Here is a 23,790-nt window from a genome sequence, read left to right as displayed (position 1 = left end):
CTATGGTGCAGAGTCATTATAAAATTTAATGGATTTGTTGTTGACCGTTCTGTTTCTCAACTGGCTGAGCAGGATTGCTCGTCTTTCCCACTAGAGGGCAATCTATGCAAAGACAACCTGCCAGTATTTGGACATCATAGTTTTTTCTCTCTTTTCTCAGATCTGCCCATTAAAATGTGTAATGACTTCTGTCTCTCTGAATCAGCTGATTTTATAATTGTCCAAGAGCCTCTTGCTTTTATTTGTTGTGTGAGTCAGGGACTGGAGGCAGTGGTGTCCTTTGCGAGGACAGAAGTGGGGGAAACATTTTTAGCAGTAAAAAGGGGGTTTAACTTTTTTAAGTCAATGACTAGATACTGGAAAAGAATAGATAAAAGTTTTGCCAAGTGTTAAATGTTTTCATGATGCCGACACAGCTTGTAATTGCCCAAAATATTGTGCACAGAACTTGACATTTCAACTGTCTCTGTTCCAGTGCAAATCATCAGTCTTCTGGACAGTTACATACTTGTCATTTAAGTGGTATTAAATCAATTTACACATCACCCTAAAGTGAAATACACAAGATCTGCAGTGAAAGAACAGGCATGCGTACTGTATTCATGCTGTTCAACAAGAAGGTGGAAAGACGAACAACATAGTTTCAGAGAGAAGTTGATTTGAGGTGCCTTACCTGTGGAGTTGTAATAAGTGGGAAAAAAGTAAAAGAAAACCGCCAAAAACAACAGAGCATGGAGGAGAATAATACAGCGTGACCTGACGAGGAAATACAGTGCCTGTTTGCCTGTCTGGGCTCCACATAACCATTTCGGACAGAAACAGGCACAGTTCACTGTTGTCCATGCTTTTTCCTGGGTGTAGCCTGTCATCATAGCCTATACTATGAATAAGATTATATCAGTGTGGACACACAGATCAGATCTAGTGATTTTCTATATAATGTGGACGGTCAGTCAGTGAGATCTGATTTGAATCAGATTTGCAATAAATCCAGTTAGAGCTGCCAGTGTAAAGACCATAGGCTCTAACATAACATTTTGTACGTGCTAAAAAAAATTAGTGCAGATAGTACATAAAAACACACATCAAAAGTTAAAAACCATAATAATAATAAATAAAAACCATAATAATACTAACATATGCAAATAGTACATAAAAACACACATCCAAGGTTAAAAACCATAATAAATCATAAAATACCAATTTGTACAAATAGTACGCAAAAGTACGTAAAAGCACACATCCAAAATAAAAAAAAAACCCATAGTAATACTAATCATACCTATTTTATAAAAACATTGACACTGGGCAAATTTACAACATAGTTTGGTAAACTGTTCCACAAAGTGATAATTCTATTACTAAAAAAAAAAATTCTTTGTAACATTTAATTGTGATCTAATAACCTTTAACGTAATCGAGTTGCCTCTCAGACCAGTATAATCTCTAAATTGGAGAAAAATGATTACAATCAATATTTTCATGATGGTTTATGACAGCTTTCATCCACTTGATGCTATGGAATCCAGAGATAAACACCAACAGGTCTTGTTTCTTCAAGTATAGTGGAATGCAGCATATCTATTCATATCTAAAATTACAGCATTCCTGGTCCTTACAGGACATTTGCAGAGAGATAGAGAGAGAAAAATCCCCCCCGGGTTAAAACCCAGGGGCGTGGGGGTCCCTAGGCTTTAGCCCATGCAAACCCATGAATTAACCCACCCTTGGTGAGAAACAAAAACAAACCACCTCCAGTTTAAAGTCTCCAACTGTGGAAGAGTTCTGTTATTTTTTGGGGGAAGTTTTGTGCTTTTAATGACATTTCTACCCCGCCGTAAGAGTGGATGTGCGTGATTATTGGCTGGACGGCTGCCCGCGTGTCAGGCCCGTTTAAGATGACAGAGAGTGACGTGTGGCGCGCGCACAGGCCGGAGGCGAACTGACACCTTGCGGAGCGGCCAGAAAGAGAGAGAGACAGAAAGAAAGTGGGAGAGAGAGACAGACAGAGACAGCCAGCGCGAACGACATACGGTGAGTGCAAGTGCCAAACTTTACCCGCTGACAAACACCGACAAATACAGCGTTTGCGCCGCAGTACGCAGCTTCGGAGCCTGGTCGACATTGTATAGCTATAGTACACTTTGCTGCCCGGCTTTTAATTGTCTTTGTGTACATGCAAATAACTGTCCGCAAGTTTTTTTAAAAAAGAAGCGGGGCGTTCACTCCCTTTTTAGTCAAGGCCAAGCGGAAGGGCAGGTAGCGTTAGCAATCGGCTACATTTTCTTTCGCTGCCAGAAAATGCTTTAGGTTTGTGTGAAAACGCCATATGCAGCCGGCGTTTGGACGCCGAAATGCTGTTATTGCAACGCGTTTCTGACACCCATGATCACGTTTTGTTAACAGGAATGTGGAGCGGCTACTTAGCTTGACTGCTAACCTGACGCCGCTAAGTAGCTAGCTAGTTAGCGTCTTTCTGCAAACTAGCCCTGATAGCGGGACGTCAGTGAGCAGAGTAGACCGCACGTCGAGGTCACATTATGATATTTTAGAGGTTTATCTGTACGCGGGTTTATAATGCCGCCCGAGATAATGTGGGGACACACAGGGTGTAGTTGCCGCTCTGTGGCAGATTGCAGGATTTTTATGACCTGCAGTGATAAACTGATGAGACTGCTGTAAACAAGTGAGTGCGATTCACTTCGAGACAAGTCAAGAAATAACTTTCTTTTGGGTTAAATCTTTGTGGTAGGTTGTTGGATATTTCTGTTGTCGGAGTATATTTTCTGCGGGATTGCTGTAGAGAATTGTTGCTTACTGTTTGCCATGTTAGTTTACCAGGTGTTTGCTTTAAGTTGTCTGGAATTTGTACAATGTCTTGCATATATCTTCAAATGTGCAACAATAAAGTTCATTTCATGCAAAATTCAGAGGGATGTTGAATGCACATTATATCGTAGTCATAACATTTTGTCCTTTAAAAAAAAAAAAAAAGACAAATGGAAACCAACTGTATAATTCCTTATTTCTCCATGATTAAAATTTGGGGGAAATGTCATTCAAGTGTCCCCTTTCTTGCATTATAAGAAGGTTGAAACATTACAGATGTGTGTGTGTGTGTGTGTGTGTGTGTGTGTGTGTGGGGGGGGGGGGGGGGGGGGGCAGCAGCTGGAGCCTATCTAGGCAGGTATAGGATGAGAGGCGGGTTAGACCCTGGACAGGATATCAGTCTGTCACAGGGCCACACATAAAGACAATCTCATTGAGACTCGCATACATATCTGCAGTTAATTGAGAGTCACCAATTCAACTAACTTGCACATCTTTGGAAGTGGGAGGAAGCCAGAGCTTCCAGAAGGGAGAACATGTAAACTGTCCATAGAAAGGAGGAGGTGGGAAGTGATCCCATGTCCTTTTTGTGGTGAGGTAACAGTGCTAACCACTAATCCAGTGTCACTCTCACAATCAAATTATCAGCCATTTTGATAAATGACGATTAACTAAAGCCCTGTTGTCGCTGTCATGGACATGTATCCAGGAAGGTCACAGTTTTGAAACTTTGTCCATAACATGGAAAACCTTAGAGGGTCCAAGAGGGTGTCCATGTTGAACCAGAGTATTACGTCATTGTGCTGCAATCTTATTTTAACTGTGGCAGTATTTTTTTTTTTTTTAAGCACCTCTATTTGCAAAACATTTAACAAGGTGTTATGGGACAAATAAGGTCCAAAACAAGGCAAGCAGACAAGAAAACAAACAGAAATAATACTAACAAAACACAGCCGGAGTTGCAGCCGAACGGTCTGCCCCTAAAAAAAAAAAAAAAAAAAAAAAAAAGGTCCACCCTGCCTCTACTGTACATGTCATTTCGGAGCTCAGCTGCTCGTCTAAGACAGTCTCTTCACCCAACGTGAGCAAATGGATTAATGAGATTGTTAACTAGCGATGAGTGAGTACACCACTATTTGTATGTGTTCAACCATGATCTGTATCTGTACTTGGAGTGGGTGGGGCATAAACCAGAAGTGGGTGTGGTTTAACCGGGGAATGGGTTTGGCTTAAATCTGTATATTATTTTAAGTCTGAAATTGATATGCATTGATCAGAGGTTGCTATATTTATTGTTTATTTGAAAATTACTTACAGAGCAGCCTCAAAATTGAGATTCATATCAATGTTTTTGATCACAAAATAAGAAAACTATTTACAGAACAAGTTTTTTATGAATTCAGAACATGAATATTTTTAATTGTATGAATGAATATTTACAGAACAGCCTCAGAACTGAGAATTTTTTTTATCACAATAGTAAAGGAACTATTTACAAAGCAAGTTTTTTTATAATCTCTAGAACATGAGCATTCTTAAGTGTATGAATGAATATTTACAGAACAGCCTCAGAATTGAGATTCAATGTAGTAGGAAATTACAAGAGTTGTCATACCCGACAACTTTCTTTTTTAATTTTTTTTTAATTTTATGATCAAACTGTTTTTTGCAATTTATTTATTTTTACTGCCTCATGTTCTTGAATTTTTTTTCCACACAAAGTTAAACAATGTTGATTAAAGTGTGTGTGAGTGAGAGAGACTGTGTGAGAGGGAGAGAGTGTGTTTGTGTGTGCGCTATGTGATAGTTAAAATATCTACTGTATTTAAAGCCTATAAAAGCCTATATACAGTATATAAAGCTTAATTTGTAATAGTTATATTTATTTTATGAACTGCAGCGGGAGTGTCAGATACTGCATGCATCCATATACAATAAAAATAACAATATAGGTTACTTTGTGTGTTCAGCGTGTTCGTGTGTGTAAAACTGTTTTTTTTTTTTTTAATCTGTGTGAACTTGGTGATTCATGAAAACATCCAGTGATGGAAAACAGGGAAATATTTCAGCCTTTTTCACTGTATTCTTCTCAGAAGCACCACGTTCTGTATGAGCAAAGTTTTTCAACTGACTTTATATCATCAGCCAAACTAAGAGCAAGTATACTCTGAAATGAGTATCCGGCTCAACCTTATTATTAACCATCAGATGACAAAGTAAAACCTCTTAAATCATTCTAAAGTCAGTTTTAAGCAGAAACGATGCAATATTCGGTGATGCTTTGGAATGTCTGACACACAGTGAACGCATCAGCTAGCAGCTTGTGTAGCTGCGGCACCCTGATCGCTTCCTCCATCTTTTATTATGAAATAATGCTGAATGTATGTGGAAATGATTGTTGTAGAAAAGTTTCAGATATCTGCCGCTGAGATAGATGATGACTGGAGTGCAGTTTTAAGCAAAAACGAGGTGATAATCCATGAACCGCGGCTAATGACGTATGTGCAGTGAAGGCAGGGCTGCGACACTGGCAGCTTACATCAGTTATGGAGTTTGAGAATGGAATATATAGGAGTGCGTGTATGTGTGTACCTGAATGAGAGACAGAGGATGCTATAATAATGTTCAAATTCAAATGTATTAATTTATATAGCGCAGATTCACGATGAAATCGTCTCAAGGCGCTTCATACAACTTAAAAAAAAAAAAAAAAAAAAAACTGAATTAAAAATTTAAAACACAATAAAAAGATGACCACAAAAGAATACAATAACAAAAACACATCATAACACTAATGATAAAACAGTGAAAACAAATGGGTCTTTAAAGGTCTCCACAGTATCAGACTGCCGAATGTGTGCCAGGAGATCGTTCCACAGAGCTGGGGCACGGTAGGCGAAAGCTCTGTGACCGGCAGACTTTTTATTCACCCTGGGAATGCAGGGCCCGAGCTGGTACATAGGGGCTTACCAGGTCAGCCAGATAGGGAGGTGCAAGTCATGAACATTTTTTATAAACTAACAACAGTACTTTAAAATCCAATCTTGCAGCAACTGGAAGCCAGTGCAGGGACGCCAAAATGGGCGTAATGTGGTCAAACTTTCTGCTTTGTGTCAAAAGTCTGGCAGCAGCGTTTTGAACCAGTTGAAGACCCCTAATCCTGGACTGCAGTAAGCCAGAAAATAGAGCATTACAATAGTCCAATCTAGAAGAGACAAATGCATGAATCAAAGTCTCAGCATCAGCCATAGACAGGATGGGATGAATCTTTGCTATATTTCGCAAATGGAAGAAAGCAGTCCTCGTAATGTCCCTAATGTGGAGCTCAAAGGACAATGTAGGATCAAAAATGACTCCAAGGTTCCTCACTTTATCTGTGTGATGTATAACACACAAACCTAAGCTAAGTGCTAGCTGGTCAAATTGATGCCAATACCTCGCTGGACCAAGAACCATAACTTCAGTCTTATCAGAATTTAAAAGTAGGAAGTTACTAGACATCCAACTTCTTACTGATGCAAGGCAATCTTCCAAAGATTTTATATGAATGAGATTACCAGCAGTTATTGGCATGTACAATTGAGTGTCATCAGCATAGCAATGAAAGGGAATCCCAAAGCACTGCAGTATATTCCCAAGGGGTACTACATAAAGGGAAAAAAGCAGGGGGCCTAAAACGGATCCCTGCAGAACCCCAAACTTCATGTCCCTACGATCAGAGGAGGTGCCGTTACACAATACACAGTAAGAACGACTGGACAGGTATGACATCAACCATGCAAGAGTAGTTCCAGTAATTCCAAAGTGATTCTCCAGCCTATTGAGTAAAAATATGATGATCCACAGTATCAAACACAGCACTAAGATCCAACAGCATCAAGACTGTATTGGTATCTGAGTCCATTGCTTGCAAAAGGTCATTCACTACTTTAGTAAGTGCTGTCCTTGTGGAGTGATATTTTCTAAAAGCAGACTGCAGTGGCTCAAAAAGATTATTCTCATTGAGGTAGTCCACGAGCTGTCGCGAAACCACTTTTTCCAGGATTTTAGAACAAATTGATAGATTTGATATTGGTCTATAATTTTTCAATACACTAGGGTCAAGATTGGATTTCTTAAGTAATGGTTTAATCACTGCAGACTTGAAACATTTAGGAACAGATCCAGAAGTTAATGAGAATGTTATAATGTAGTGGTAAAAATTAAAAGATTCTAATGCTATAGATATGTCCACTGTGGTATATCCTTATATAATACAGTACAACAAAACTAACTTAATACAAGTGTAGGGTATAGACTAATATGATATAACACAGTATGACAATGACAAGCTGATATAATAAAACATAAAATAGAGGACAGCAAAATGGAGTACAGTATATTAACAGTAATAATCATTACAATAATAATGAGCAGAAAAAGAAAAGAAATAAATTAAGGAAAAAAAAAAAAAGAATATGGCAGAGAGAGGAGAGAAGGCCAGACTGGGGTGTTGAAGAGGCCAGTGAGTCTCCTCCCACCAAGCCCCAAACAGGACAGCCAGAAGCCCTGGTGGGAGACAGGCAAAGCAAAATGCGACCTTTGACCTCCCATCCTCTGTTCCTCTTTTTTTGTGTGGCAGTATTTTCAAGATGTCTGAAAATTTCACAAATTTTGACAGACTTTGGTGATCTCTTGCATTTTCATGGAGCCCCTAATGCTGTTAGGGCTGCACAATTTGGAAAAAAGTCATTTTGATTATGTGGAAATGATTGGCATTGTGATATGGTAAATGTATGATTTTTACCCTAGCCCATTAAATATGGTAATAGGGTATTGCAAAGACTGTCCGCCTGTTTGTCTGCTCGGCATAAGTCCAGTCCTATTACTGCCAGTCTTGGACAAGTTCAGAGATGGCTAACCTTGACCTGTTTTAAGAGGTTAAAAAGTCTCATTCTGTTTTTGTTTTTGAGGGTCGCGGGGGTGACAGCCAAATCAGTTGAGCGGCATTGTGACCTCAGTGGCTGGTTTAGCAGGCTGCAAACTCTTTTGTTTGTGTGTAAATAACCTCTTTGTCATATAAAAGCTACTGAGAAATAAACACTTCTAAAACTGAAAACACTGCTTTTGTAACCCGATAACATGCCTGGAGTGATTTGCAAGACATTTCGCGGACGTCAGTGTGCATGCTAACTTCCGCTCTTGTCAAAAGCTCATATACAACCCCTGGCAATAATTATGGAATCACCGGCCTTGGAGGATGTTCATTCAGTTGTTTAATTTTGTAGGAAAAAAAAGCAGATCACAGACATGACACAAAATTAAAGTCATTTCAAATGGCAACTTTCTGGCTTTAAGAAACACTATAAGAAATCAGGAAAAAAAATTGTGGCAGTCAGTAACGGTTACTTTTTTAGACCAAGCAGAGGGAAAAAAATATGGAATCACTCAATTCTGAGGAATAAATTATGGAATCACCCTGTAAATTTTCATCCCCAAAATTAACACCTGCATCAAATCAGATCTGCTCGTTAGTCTGCATCTAAAAAGGACTGATCACACCTTGGAGAGCTGTTGCACCAAGTGGACTGACATGAATCATGTGTTGTGGCTGGGGTGCCTGGCGTGCCTGGCTGGCTTTTGTTTGTCTTCTGTTTTCTGTCTTTTGTTTTTCCTTCCAGGTGGCATGCGTTCAGGACTGAGTGGCTGTGTGGCTGAGTTATTAGGACCTCACCCTGATCACCTGAGGCTGGTCATGTGCAGCTCGTCAGGACTCACAGCTGTGGTGCATCTTATGGATTGGGGCATGGTTGCATTTAAGTCTGGAGTACACAGTGTGTATTTGCCAGAGACTCGACCTTGTGACCAGACGGGTGAGATCGTCGTCTAGAGAGCCATCTCATCATCATGGATGCAGAGACCGTACCAGGTTTGATGCCATGGTCTGTGAAAGAGGAGGGGTGAGGTCTCATGCTTGTCAGCACACTTCCTGAGGTACTTTAGGTTTTGTGACTAACATGAGTACAGTCAGTAAATGTGGTGTCCCTCACACCTTATTATATTGAGCTGTTATGTTAGTCGTTTAATCAGCTTCCACTGCAGTGGAGAATTGAACTGGGTGTTCCATGCCTGCAGGGTGGGAAGCTGATTGGTGATTAAGCCAGGAAGTGTTTGCTGTTTATGTACACCTTTGAGTGGTCTCTCTGTGTGTGGAGTGGTGGACTCACATTATGGTTTCTTCTTTCACAGACTCGGTTGGTCGCGGCCACCTGGGGGGTGTCGGCGGGGTCCTTGGGTCCGAACTGTTCTGGCTCCGGACCGTTTGTGCTGCTGGGAGCGCACCGTTATTCTACCTCGCCAGACCGCGCACTCATTTGTTATTATTTAGCACTCACTGTTATGTTATTAAATTCTGTTATCCTTTGTACCGTGCTCTGCTTATTTTATACTAGGTCCTACTTCAAACGCTGGTCGGTTCTCCGCCCGCGTCCGACACATAACATCATGGCTCCAACACGAGAGATGTCAAATGAAACAAAGGAGAGGATTATCAAACTCTTAAAAGAGGGTAAATCATCACGCAGTGTTGCAAAAGATATTGGTTGTTCACAGTCAGCTGTGTCTAAACTCTGGACCAAATACAAACATGGGAAGATTGTTAAAGGCAAACATACTGGTAGACCAAGGAAGACATCAAAGCGTCAAGACAGAAAACTTAAAGCAATAGGTCTCAAAAATCGAAAATACACTACAAAACAAATGAGGAACGAATGGGAGGAAACTGGAGTCAACGTCTGTGATCGAACTGTAAGAAACCGCCTAAAGGAAATGGGATTTACATACAGAAAAGTTAAACGAAAGCCATCATTAACACCTAAACAGAAAAAAACAAGGTTACAATGGGCTAAGGAAAAGCAATCGTGGACTGTGGATGACTGGATGAAAGTCATATTCAGTGATGAATCTCGAATCTGCATTGGGCAAGATGATGATGCTGGAACTTTTGTTTGGTGCCGTTCCAATGAGATTTATAAAGATGACTGCCTGAAGAGAACATGTAAATTTCCACAGTCATTGATGATATGGGGCTGCATGTCAGGTAAAGGCACTGGGGAGATGGCTGTCATTACATCATCAATAAATGCACAAGTTTATGTTGATATTTTGGACACTTTTCTTATCCCATCAATTGAAAGGATGTTTGGGGATGATGAAATCATTTTTCAAGATGATAATGCATCTTGCCATAGAGCAAAAACTGTGAAAACATTCCTTGCAAAAAGACACATAGGGTCAATGTCATGGCCTGCAAATAGTCCAGATCTTAATCCAATTGAAAATCTTTGGTGGAAGTTGAAGAAAATGGTCCATGACAAGGCTCCAACCTGCAAAGCTGATCTGGCAACAGCAATCAGAGAAAGTTGGAGCCAGATTGATGAGTACTGTTTGTCACTCATTAAGTCCATGCCTCAGAGACTGCAAGCCGTTATAAAAGCCAGAGGTGGTGCAACAAAATACTAGTGATGTGTTGGAGCGTTCTTTTGTTTTTCATGATTCCATAATTTTTTCCTCAGAATTGAGTGATTCCATATTTTTTTTTTCCCTCTGCTTGGTCTACAAAAGTAACAGTTACTGACTGCCACAATTTTTTTTCCTGATTTCTTATAGTGTTTCTTAAAGCCAGAAAGTTGCCATTTGAAATGACTTTAATTTTGTGTCATGTCTGTGATCTGCTTTTTTTTTCTACAAAATTAAACAACTGAATGAACATCCTCCGAGGCCGGTGATTCCATAATTTTTGCCAGGGGTTGTATATGCACGCCTTCCGGTAGGGCTGCTCGATTATGGAAAAAAATCAGTATCACGATTATTTAGGTAAATACTGAAATCACGATTATTCAAACTATTATTTTATTTTTTTTTTTAGTTGCACAATGCATTTATTCAGCATTTCTCTCACTCTAAAAAAAAAAAAAAAAAAAAAAAAAAAAAAAAAAATTGTTATAGACAATGTGCGCAAAACCTCTAAATTGAAAATGTACTGTACCATACCTGTATAAAACATAAAATAAATATTAAAAATATCATATTTTTCTGTTTTCCTCTCCCTTCCCTGTTGTCACTGACCAGTTTTTCAGTGTCTTTGGGCATCTCCCTGACTTGTGCTACTAGGACATAGTGCGGCTGCATTGTTTTTGTTTCAATTTATGTTCATTAGTTTGTTTTTGTCATCATTCCCTTGACCACGTCTCCTTATCTCCTTTTGGAGAAATTTATCCGTTCATTTATTGTTAAAATATAAAATGAAACAGCTTTTTAAAAAATAATAAAATAGTTGCTATTGAAAGAGCCTTTTATTTAGAAGCAGGTGATGTTATGCTGAATTCTCGGGACCAGATGAAGGTCTCTTCTGCAGCTTTGAACTCTGGTGGTGTTGCTGAAGACACTTTTGTCCTATTTTGAAGAGCAGAGATGTTTTCTTTCAACTGGACGTGGTGTTCAGCTCATCAGTGGAAGTTTGGTTGCCTGCACAGCAAATGTTCCTGATTAGGACAAATAAAAATATTTCTTTAAATATAAAGAAACACTAAACAGTTTATATATAAAAAAGGAAAAAAAAAAACGATGGGAAAAAAAACGCCCGAAAAAATAAGTTATTTAAAGTTAAGCTTTTGTGGTGTCTGAAAAAAGCTGTAGCTTTATTTGGTAAAAAATAAAAAAGACTGAAGCATTTACAAATTAAAGCGTTCACTCTGATCACTGTGCTAAAAAGCTAAGCTAATGTTAGCCGATCATTAAACCTTCACAGCAGTTCAGTAAACATCACGTTTTTATTTTTACATTATTCTCACCATGATAAAGCTGCAGAACTAAACTCCGTTGGGCAAACTGGGACTTCGCATATATTCAAAAAGTGGGAGATTTCGGACTGAGTGGGTTTGCTCCATCACCCCGGCTGCCTGCCTCGCTCTGCCCAGGAATGATGCCTGAAGGCCGGCTTCTCCGTGCGGATTGGCTCACTGTCGCGGTTTGATCGATATCCCACCAAGTCGTCAGTCCTCCCTCGGTCGGCGTCACTCCGAAAAGTAGCTGAAAAAAAGCTTCTCCCAGCAGGGTGATGGGAGAATCGTTCTGCTGTTTTTTGTAAAGCTTTTTTGTGGTTCAGGCGACGCAAATTCAAGAAGGCGATCGCTGCACTTTTTTCAGGTTGTGGAAACACCCAGAGTGTGATGTAGCAATCCCGCCCCCTTGCCGTTTCCGAAGCGACGTGTCTGACGTCATGCGTCTTCGGACACGTTGACGGATTGGCCTGATGAAAGGTCCTTAAATCGTTTCACTCGATTATACGAGTTTGGAGATCGTTTGATACAAATATCGATATCGCGATCGAAATTCGGTTAATTGCACAGCCATACCTTCCGACAGATGCTGTTAAAACATAAATATTGTTTAGGATTGATTGATTGATAGAGGGGCTTTATTGAAGATGTACAAATTGTATGTAAGACAATAGGATCTTAATAATTAATGGAAATAAAAAAAAATGTTTAATTGGTATCCACTTTGCACTGGAATACCAATTAAACAACTGCAAATTATAAACGACTATGCTCATATGGCCGAGGGTATTTTAGTATTGCGTTATTTTTATAATTTTGCAGTCAGGTCCAGAAGTATTTAGATAGTGGAGTTGAAATGAAACAAGGTGTGCTTGAAGTGTTGAATTTCAGCATTATTTCAAGGAATTTAATGAAGAATATTGCCAAAAACCAATAAGGAACAAGGCCAGTTTCATGATCTGTTCTTTGAGTTTCAGCGCCCCATGGAAAATTAAACAAAGATATTTTTAATAATTTACTGTTTTTCTAGGTGTGTGTGTATGTATGTGTGCACTGTGCGTATATATGTGTATATATATACACACACACAGTGGGTCAGGAGATGAATACATCAACATTTTCATTTGACTGTGTTTTGGGATTTATTTACATCATTCATTAGGAAAATATAAACCGCATGGAACTGTATGGTAAATCTGTCGAGCAGGCAGTTCTCAAAAATGGTGAACGTGCATGAAGACCAGTGAGAGAAGTCACAAAGACACCCAGCTAGCTGTGGAGGTATATGGCATTGTGACTGGAGAAAGTCTCCATCATGCTTTAAATGGCTGTAATTCCAAAGTGGTTAATGCAACATTTCTGTTAAACACCTGGAAGTAAATCAGTCTACATTTTGTCTTTTGATTGCTTCATTTAAACTCTATTATGGTATTTAATGCACAAAAATGGTGTTGCTGTCCAAATAGTAATGAACCAGACTATTTCCATAGTAATCAAAAATTATTGTACAAATGCACTTCAGTTTGTATTTTAACTTTTTTTTTTTTTTATAGTCACCTCACTTAAGTGATACAACAAATGTGTATGTTATGTAGTAATTTTTAGATTGCTTATTAATTTTTTCCACTCTGGGCCATTGAGTGTTTGGGGGGGTGGCGGTGTTCATTGCTCGAAGTAAAACTACAGCAGTTGGAGAGAATTTCCTTTATATTTGTCACAGAACTCTTAATCTCTTGAGCGGAAATGATGATACGATGATTCTCGTATACCATGAGATTGTGAAAACACGCAGAGAATTGTGGGACTCTGTAGATATTTAATATAACGTCAAATACATTAAAACATAAAAGGTGTTTTTTGTTTGTTTGTTTTAACTGATTTTGGACTGAGTTTGACCTGGAGTATTACTGTTTACATACTAACTTTCATATGCTGAAAGTTAAAACCTGGATGAAAAACTTTGAGTCATAGTTTTACACATTCCTGTTTGGGTCCTCTTCACCTGAGTTTTGTGCGTGTTTTGATAGAAATTATACATCTGACTCGTCGTAGCCAAGGATTGGTGATGAATTACAAGTTAACCCCCCCCAAACAAGACTGCTGTCTGAATTCTTAAACAGGAACAGAGACTGGAAGAGGCTATTTTTGTAGGTAGCTACTCCTTTTCCATCCTATCAGCATGAAACATTTTGTGCTCTGGAAAGAGGATGTGGTTGTTGAACAAGGCCACAAAAATACAGATGCTTTTGACTGGTGGCAGTTCAAATTTTTTAAGATTTATTTATTTTTAACATGGGAAGAACTCATTTTTTTCTTTAATATGTTAATTTACTGTGTTTTTCTTTCTGAAGTTAGTGGATGATTTTATTATGCAGAGCTTTGTGTAAACAAGTAATGGAAGACATTTGTGGTTTTGGTGGGGTAATGAGTAACCAGTTGGATGTCAACATGAAAAAAGACAAACAAAAAATGTTTTCACCAGGACAACTATTATTTCATTCTACTGCTCTACACCCAGCACACAAGTTGTCATCAGTTAGTGTGGTTTCTGTATATCATGCATGCCAGAAAGCAAACAAGATAGCATCACGAGAGTTGTGATTAATGTGCTTAACAAGCGGATGTGTTCGTTTTCACCATCCGTTCTGGGTGGAAGAAACGGATGGCAGTTGTCACTCATACTGCTTTGCTGAGTCAGTCTCTGTGAGAGTTTTGTTGCATTTGTTTTGCCTCGGTAGGCCGATGGGGAGAAATGCAGGGATGGCGGATTGTGAATATTGTAATTCATCAGGAAGTAGGGTTGTCACAGATTACATAATTTGGCTTATAACTTTATTCCATTTTTAAACAAAACTTGGAGAACAATAAAAACAAGATGTTGAATGGTCAATATTTTGAAATACAGCTTGTCGTATTAAATTATGATATGAAAAATACTAGTGAATAAAGTAACCTTCTGAGAATTTCATTAAAAATGAAAAGAAATTAAACAAAAGACCTGAATTTAGAACATCAAAATCTATTTCAAAAGTACATTGTCTGGTGATAGTGTACTATAATTAGGGATGTCTCGAGCTGGTTGAACCGATCAGGCCTGATCAAGACATTTGTTGCTTGATCGGTATCCGATAAATTAAAACCTGATTCATTAATTCATTGTATGCTTTCTCTTGCTTTGTTTCATATGCATGGTGCAAATGGAGCAAGCAGCCAGTGAGTGCTGCTGCAGCTGAGTTCACTACAGGGCTACGGTGCATAGTTTTTAAAAGTACAATAGCACTGTCCTTCACTTTAAATAAGCAACTAGTCTATTTTACTTGACAGAGCATCAACAGTGCACATCAGTTTTGCTCTATAAACCTGGTGCAACAGCAGTGCTGCCAGTATGTGCGTTTTAAAAACATTTCACTTTCTTTCACTTCAACTATATAACAAATGGTCACATTTCACAAGGTGGTCCATAAAGTGTTACATGAGCCAAAACTTTTTTTTTTAATATAATATATGATTCACCTTAATATCTATTAAAAACAGTATGTATAGTAGCTTAAATCAGTTTTTATTAAGGCTAAACCAATAAATTACACACTAAAGTACAATGTAAATCTGAAATTTTAAAGCGTTTTTTTTTTTCTCCCGTTTCTACTTTTCTGTAAAATATCTTCATGTTTTTGAATGATTTTATGCTATATACTTAAAATTTAGAGTTAACTGATAACAAGTGGATCTACACTTAGTATGAAAATTGTGCTTGAAAGCACAATAATTTGGCATGCAGTTATTTTAGTTCAAAATTTTTGTACACCACAGGAAGTCCACCTATTAAAAAAAAAAAAAAGTGCTTCTGTGACTATATATGTGTTAAATTCATTAAATTGTAACAAAAAAAAAGCATGAACAACTGTTGCGCATTTGAAAACAGACATGTCTTGGTAGTAGTCAGTATTGTTTAGAAAGTAATTACCCTTTTCATAATGAAGTTTATGCCTACATACAGAACAGTCCACATGGACATGAGCTTCGTTCCTGCTTAACTTACACTGAGATCCTGATTTCATTTCTTTATGATGATCAAAAAGTGTGCAACTTCTTGAAAACTCTGAGACTTTTCTAACGTGATTTTTTTTTTTTGTGATTCAAGTGATTACAGCTGTTTTCAACGGCCAATTTGCAGAGAAAATGATTAATCCGACACAAAATAATTATTTTATATACACAACGTCCAGCTCAGAGTGTGTGGCAGCCGGTAGAACATAGAACAGCGTCCAGCTGGGAACACAGCGGGTGGGTTCAGCCAAAGCTACTTGAGCTATGTGTAGCTCCAGTATATTTGCTTTCAGTCCTCTGAGTACGGCATGGCACGGCACATCTCGTCCTCATCGTCCTAATATTTCTTAGTAATTATTGCCGTGCTTGGGTGACTACATGCATTGAGCTCAACAGGCTGACTCTAACAGAGTGTGAGGCAAGCAGCAGTTGTGTGTTTTAACAGGCTTTATTCAGGTAAATATACAGATTCTATCCCCCTTCACCCACACTTTGATTTCACTGAAATCTGTATTGAGATTTTGGCATTTATTACTTTAAAAACAAGTTACCATGACAATAAATCTGTATTTTACACTGTTTTGTATGCTTTCTCTTTAATCCATGGGTCATATGCATGCTGAACCAACAGCCCTTTAAAAAAAAAAAAAAAAAAAAAAAAAAAGACAAACACACTCCTTCGCTTTAAATGCGCAATAAGCTATTTCCAATGATCAGCGTGGACCGTTTTTCTCCTCAAAGGCTTTATTTCACTCTGTGTGTCCTGTTGGAAACCTGTAGCTATTGTGCTAATTTGATTAGCACTTACAGGGCTCATGCATGCTCTAGTCTTCTTCTGTTTGTTTTTCTGGGGACGTTACAGTGCCACACACAGGCCTGGCATATGTACGACAAGGTTAAACGAAGCTTCGAGGTACAGAATTTGCCTCAACATTTTTTGTAATCGAATTACTTGACTAATCGTTTCAGCCCTACTCGGGACAGTGAAGTGGCTAAATTTTTGGAAAATCCGTGCTCGATGAACAGACAAATTGAAATCGAGAGCCGGGCAGAAATTTTCCCCAAACCCAAAGCCCAGCTTCAGAAACCTCCCCTCCTCCAAACAAGCAGAGAGCAAACAACAAGAGTTGAGAGGATTCACAGTGGCTCTTCTCCGGTATCGGAAAATGTTGTGGGTTAGATCTGTGTTTTCTGATACGTGAATTACGTCTGTATCGGAACCCGATATCGATCCGGGATCGGATTGGCCCCATCCCTATCGAGAGGGGTTAAGACGCTTCTGAAAACCAGCGAAGCAGAGAACCAATGAAGCAGCGGATTGGGGCACTGCTTCGTTGGTTCAAGCTTCAAACAGTCGTGCTGCAGAAGCGGTTGATTGCAGATTCACTGCGGGGCTGCGGGGTCTGCAATCAATGTAGAGAAATGATAATTTTCCCGACAAACACCCTCAAAAGCAACGGCCACTCTGAAGGACCAATAAGGGAATCGTTAAGCAAAAAGGCTATTGATTTCGGTGGATCAAATCATTCTCAGAAAGAACCGGTTCTCGATACCCATCCCTACACACTACATAGCATTATAAATATAGTTTAAGTAAAGTAACTCTCAGAATAGTTAGACTAAGTGCATATACTACAGTAGAAGTAATTCATAACATTTCACCAAAATGACCTCTGAGGTTAATGTTTAATGTGCAATATGAAAATGATGTCCATAGGTGGTTGTCAACAAATGGCAAGTTGGGAGTACTGCTGGTGTTATCTGAAAAATATTGATGCAAAAATTGATCATGCACAGTCACAAAAAATAGTCCAGATAACATGTCAGATTGCACCATGTCACTTCAATTTTTCTAAACTTTTCATGGGAGGATGCCCCCGGACGTCTCTTTGCCAGTACTGAAGTCTCTCATTAAATGTTAGCTGGTTTTAACTACCTGATTTGAAAACTCTGATCCTGTTGTCTCAAACTGTACTCTACTGTCAAATATACTGTATATCAGTTTCATCAAGTTTTAAACTGTGTATCCAGACTCTGTTGTTGCTGTCTTGCTAACAGCACCACCTCTTCCAGTTTCCAGCCTTAGATGGAGACATACCTTTTACCATAGAGGGTGAGTGATGCACTGATGTCATAGTGGAACATGTTTTCTGTGGCATGTGGCTTTCCTTCTATCCTTATTTGCTGGGTTTCCTATGAGTGCAGAGGAATAGCAGCAATGTGTTTTGTTTTGTTGGGAATGACTGCTTGCATTTGAGGGCGTTGGAAATGGGGAGAGGTTTAGTTGTGAAGCCAGATGTCCTTACATGGATTTTTGTGTGTGTATATGTGTGTGTGTATATAGCAGCTGACTGTAGACAGGCCATGTAGAAAGTACTGCTTTGAGTTGACTTTTTCTGCTGGGAATATTGTTGTAAAACTTTTAATTTTATGTACGAACTTCACAGTTGATCCAGTGTTTTGAGTTTTGTTTTACATAAAATAGGCAGTTAAGATTTTGATGCTCAGTTTGAATAAAATTGTGTTTAAGTGTTGATTAAGGGTGTAACTGTACAGTGACTGATGATACAGAATTCATTGACATTCTCCCAATATTTTTAACACAGCTGGAATTAAATAAACGTACAGCTCACCATTTATTCATCCTGCAATTTGAAAAAATATACAATGCTTTCACATTTCATTCGTAGATCGTAAACCTCTGCCAACACTAGTTTCCAATTCCACAAAATTTTACCTTGGAAAACATTTTTAAGTTCAAAGTCCTGTTAGAAGTGGCTTTTCATAAGCTAAATTAGATGTGATCAAATGTCAGGAGTATGTATTTAGGTCATGAACTTGAATCGTGTGTTTTTTTTTTTTTTTTTTTTTTTTTTTTTTTTTTTTTTTTTTTTTTGGTGGTGGTGGGGTTTTTCCCCTCAACTTTTTCAGTTTATGAATTCTTTTTCAGATAATTTTCACAGAACATTGGTTATCTCTGCTATGCACAATTTGTCATTTCTTTTTGGCACTTGGTTTCTGACCGATAACTGGAAGACAAACAAACAGGCATAAAATTGGAACCTCCATCCAATTTTGGTGGTAAATCCATAACAGAAAGATGAGTCATTGAGGCACTTTTGATTGAGATATAATGGAAAATGTACACCAAATTGGCTTTTCAATATTAAATTCAAATGTCCACAAAATCCACAATCCGGATCAGCTCCGGGTCAAACTTGGTCAGGCCACAGTGAGTGCCAGTAGTAGTAGTAGTAGTAGTCGAGTATTCTCGATTAATCGGATAAAAAGTACTTTTGTGTTTTTAAGCATCAATAGTCCAGGGCTCTCCCTAAGCAATGGCAGAATGTCGCTGCACCAAAGTCTTGACATTTTACTGAAATGGCAATGGGATGTGGCCTTCTGTTGGTTGTAAAATTGAACCATTTTTTATTTTTATTTTTTTTATTTTTTAAAGGTTGGTAGACAGGGGCCCTGTGCGATTTTTCTTTTTATCCCTCTTTCTCTGCAATTCAGCAGATGCATTTCAGCAGCTGTTGGTGATTAGAGGTCAAGGTCATTGATAAAGGTCATGGTCATTCTCAAATTTTGCAATTTTTCACATATCTTTTGTGCCTAACAGGACATTTTAGCACCTGAAATTCTAAGATTTAGTTTGTGGAACATAGAACAGCCCTGCATAATTTTCTCTGAGACAGCTCATTAAATCATTCTAAAGTCAGTTTTAAGCAGAAATGAGGTGATAATCGGTGAGTCGCTACTGACGCTCTGAAATGATGTAGGTGCAGCAGCACGTCAAAGTCAGACGTGCTGCTGCTGCGCTGTCATAGCTTCCCCCGCCTTTTATTACAAAATAATGCAGGGAGCTTTGACCTTTGGCCTATGACCTTGAAAATCGTCAGTTCTTTCCTATCAGGCTATGAATCTTCAGTAAAAAATTTTATAACAGTATATGAAAAAAGAGAAATCACTTCGCACATCCCTTGACGACAGGTGTGTAAGAGAAGTCACAAAGGCTGCTAAACAAACAAAACTCTTGCACACTGCCTCACTTGCAACACAACACAAGGGTGAATTTAATCAAACAAACAAGTAAGCAAGCAACGTTTCGGCCAAAGGCCATCATCAGGCAAATAATTTCCATGAATGAAAAACATCCTGTGACGTAATCAGCCACACCCTTTTTAAGATGGCTTTTCATTCATGGAAATTATTTGCCTGATGATGGCCTTTGGCCGAAACGTTGCTTGTTTGCTTGATTAAATTCACCCTTGTGTTGTGTTGCAAGTGAGGCAGTGTGCGAGAATAACAAATTGTTGGCTTCAGGCTGTTCACAACAGGGGCGCAAAACAAATAATTCCAAGAGCGGTCAGTGCAAAATGCAAATATAGAAAGTTGTAAATAAAAAGCACAGCATTTTCTTGACCGTCTCTGCAGGTGATATGGCAGACATTTCCCAGACAATCACGGCTTCAAGTTGAGGGCAGGATTTCATCAGTAAAACCACCTGTTGAGACAACAAGGAAAACCTTGAAATGAATAGAGGGTCCTCTGTTCAGTTTGTGCCAGATGGGCAACTCCCTTGAACAAGGCCTCTGGTTCCCAAGTTGCTCCCAGTGTGAAAATCACAAATCATTTTGTGAATGAATGAATGAATGTGAGACATCATTGTAGAGCACTTTGACTGTCTTTGTCAGTTGGAAAAGCCCAACAGAAATGTAGACAATTTATTAAGAATGGATGATATGTGGCAGTATAATCGCATTTGTTGAAAGTATGCAACAAGCTGTCCCACAATGAGCTCCATTTCCTTATACTGTCATCAACCTCCAAACCAGTGATATGATGCATACAATTTTTGGCCCATTTGAGCACCTTTTCCCGACTGTTGTGAAGTTTGCGGACTTTTCTGCCAAACATATTTGTACCATGATCGAATTGTAATCAGCGTGCGCACTGCAAAAACGTTTAAAATACGATGGGAGAGGAAGGAGTAAAAATGATAAATCGCAGCCTTTGCGGTCTGTCTTTTAGCAGGTGCATGTTAGGCTACAGGGAGGGTTCGCAGCCACACAGAAGTCTCTGATCTAAAACGGTTGTCTTTGGTTCAGCACACCCAGGGATATGTGTGGACCTTAACACCATATTACAGTGCAAGCAGCATTTTGTTAATGATCACCAAACTTGAATAAAGGCCTCGCTTAGGCCCAGTGTCTGAGTATGGTTTGAAAAAAATAAATGCCCGGTCTTATAATCAAGGAACTATGGTGCCTGCTTTCTGTGAATCGGCGAGCATCTGTGCTGAACATCATTTCGTACCTCTGTTGCTGGGTATGTCCAGACTGCCTTGTGCATTATACAACCCCTGGCAAAAATTAGGGAATCACTGGTCTCGGAGGATGTTCATTCAGTTGTTTAATTTTGTAGAAAAAAAGCAGATCACAGACATGACACAAAACTAAAGTCATTTCAAATGGCAACTTTTTGGCTTTAAGAAACACTATAAGAAATCAGGAAAAAAAATTGTGGCAGTCAGAAATGGTTACTTTTTTAGACCAAGCAGAGGGAAAAAAAAATATGGAATCACTCAATTCTGAGGAAAAAATTATGGAATCATGAAAAACAAAAGAATGCTCCAACACATCACTAGTATTTTGTTGCACCACCTCTGGCTTTTATAACAGCTTGCAGTGTCTGAGGCATGGACTTAATGAGTGACAAACAGTACTCTTCAACAATCTGGCTCCAACTTTCTCTTATTGCTGTTGCCAGATCAGCTTTGCAGGTTGGAGCCTTGTCATGGACCATTTTCTTCAACTTCCACCAAAGATTTTCAATTGGATTAAGATCTGGACTATTTGCAGGCCATGACATTGACCCTATGTGTCTTTTTGCAAGGAATGTTTTCACAGTTTTTGCTCTATGGCAAGATGCATTATCATCTAGAAAAATGATTTCATCATCCCCAAACATCCTTTCAATTGATGGGATAAGAAAAGTGTCCAAAATATCAATGTAAACTTGTGCATTTATTGATGTAATGACAGCCATCTCCCCAGTGCTTTACCTGACATGCAGCCCCATATCATCAGTGACTGTGGAAATTTACATGTTCTCTTCAGGCACTCATCGTTATAAATCTCATTGGAACGGCACCAAACAAAAGTTCCAGCATCATCATCTTGCCCAATGCAGATTCGAGAGTCATCACTGAATATGACTTTCATCTAGTCATCCACAGTCCACGATTGCTTTTCCTTAGCCCATTGTAACCTTGTTTTTTTCTGTTTAGGTGTTAATGATAGCTTTTGTTTAGCTTTTCTGTATGTAAATCCCATTTCCTTTAGGCGGTTTCTTACAGTTCGATCAGATGTTGACTCCAGTTTCCTCCCATTCGTTCCTCATTTGTTTTGTTGTGCATTTTCGATTTTTGAGACATATTGCTTTAAGTTTTCTGTCTTGACGCTTTGATGTCTTCCTTGGTCTACCAGTATGTTTGCCTTTAACAACCTTTCCATGTTGTTTGTATTTGGTCCAGAGTTTAGACACAGCTGACTGTGAACAACCAACATCTTTTGCAACATTGCGTGATGATTTGCCGTCTTTTAAGAGTTTGATAATCCTCTCCTTTTGTTTCAATTGACATCTCTCGTGTTGGAGCCATGATTCATGTCAGTCCATTTGGTGCAACAGCTCTCCAAGGTGTGATCACTCCTTTTTAGATGCAGACTAACGAGCAGATCTGATTTGATGCAGGTGTTAGTTTTGGGGATGGAAATTTACAGGGTGATTCCATAATTTATTCCTCAGAATTGAGTGAGTCCATATTTTTTCCTTCTGCTTGGTCTAAAAAAAGTAACCGTTACTGACTGCCACAATTTTTTTCCCTGATTTCCTAGTGTTTCTTAAAGCCAGAAAGTTGTCATTTGAAATGACTTTAGTTTTGTGTCATGTCTGTGATCTGCTTTTTTTCTACAAAATTAAACAACTGAATGAACATCCTCCGAGGCCGGTGATTCCATAATTATTGCCAGGGGTTGTATGCAAGGAGTTTTTAATGGAAATGCATTGCGATGGGGTGGAACGTTTTCTCTGAGTGAAAATCTGTTATATATGGTGTTCATTACATGGAAAACCATACAAAAGCATTGAGACTTTTGCTTTTGTTCGGTGAGTGTGAACATCCAATTTCAGTGATGACGATTTAGGGGAGTTTTACTGTATTCAAATCTGTGGTTCTAGAGCTTACACTCAACTCAAAACTCAACTGGGGACAAATGCAGAATTAATTAATTAATTAATTTTTATAATAAGATTGAGTTGCAGACCAACATTTTAATGGCAACGAATTGGTTGAGTGTTTGGGGGGGCGGGGTCCAGTGAAAAATGTATTGGAAGGGGGAGGTTAAAGTCTGACTTTTTTATGTGGTGTACATTGCAGATTCTGACAACTTAAGTTGAAGCTCTAACTTTATTTAAAGTGGCCAGCAGGAATCTTTTTTAAGTTATTCTCCTGTCACATTACTACCAATAAGATATTAATATCCAAATTAATGGATATTTGTCCATATTTTTTGTCAGTGTTATTAACAAAATATTTGTGGCCTGGTGGAGGTTTTCCCTGCATGTTATGGAGACTAGATGCCAGCTATAACATTTGGAAAATTTAACCACACATACGCGCGCGCACGTGGTGTTATGCGTGTTTTGGGGCTGAAATATGATATTCTCGCTGTCAAAGCAACATCCCATTATGTGCTAATGAAAGCAACAGCAATGTCAGCGTGGATGGCACCGCACCCCGGAGGAAGGGGCTGTATGAATTTTCACTCTTCTCCACTCTGTTTATTGCGTACCGTGAGCCACGGTCCTTCTCCTCCCTATCTTCGTGGGAACATTGGCAGACCTTCCTCAAGTAGAGCAGGGTGTGGCATTGCTTTGAACCAATGAAGCAATGCTTCGATCTCCTGCTTTGTTGGTTCTTTGTTTTATTCCAGTCTGTCTTAATTTTTTCCCCCCTAAAACCCTAAAGACCATGTGTCTGAGTAATATTTACTTTTTATGTTAAACCGATGTGTTATGGTCTTCTGAAACA

At 38.8% G+C, this 23,790-nt stretch overlaps 1 protein-coding gene across 1 annotated transcript in view; it reads left to right on the top strand.

Moving 5' to 3' along the window:
• The first annotated feature begins 1,881 nt into the window (after window positions 1-1,881).
• Window positions 1,882-23,790, top strand: part of LOC117506584 (ras-related protein Rap-1A) — an 89,493-nt gene continuing 67,584 nt past the window's right edge. Inside the window, exon 1 of the mRNA XM_034166095.1 lies at window positions 1,882-2,034. The gene's annotated coding sequence lies outside the window, so the exon portion shown is untranslated. The remainder of the gene's footprint in view (window positions 2,035-23,790) is intronic.

This window comes from Thalassophryne amazonica, chromosome 3, assembly GCF_902500255.1.
Source record: "Thalassophryne amazonica chromosome 3, fThaAma1.1, whole genome shotgun sequence".
NCBI lineage: Eukaryota > Metazoa > Chordata > Actinopteri > Batrachoidiformes > Batrachoididae > Thalassophryne > Thalassophryne amazonica.
The sequence above is the reverse complement of the archived record's forward strand: the minus strand, read 5'-3'. Positions and strand labels throughout refer to the sequence as shown.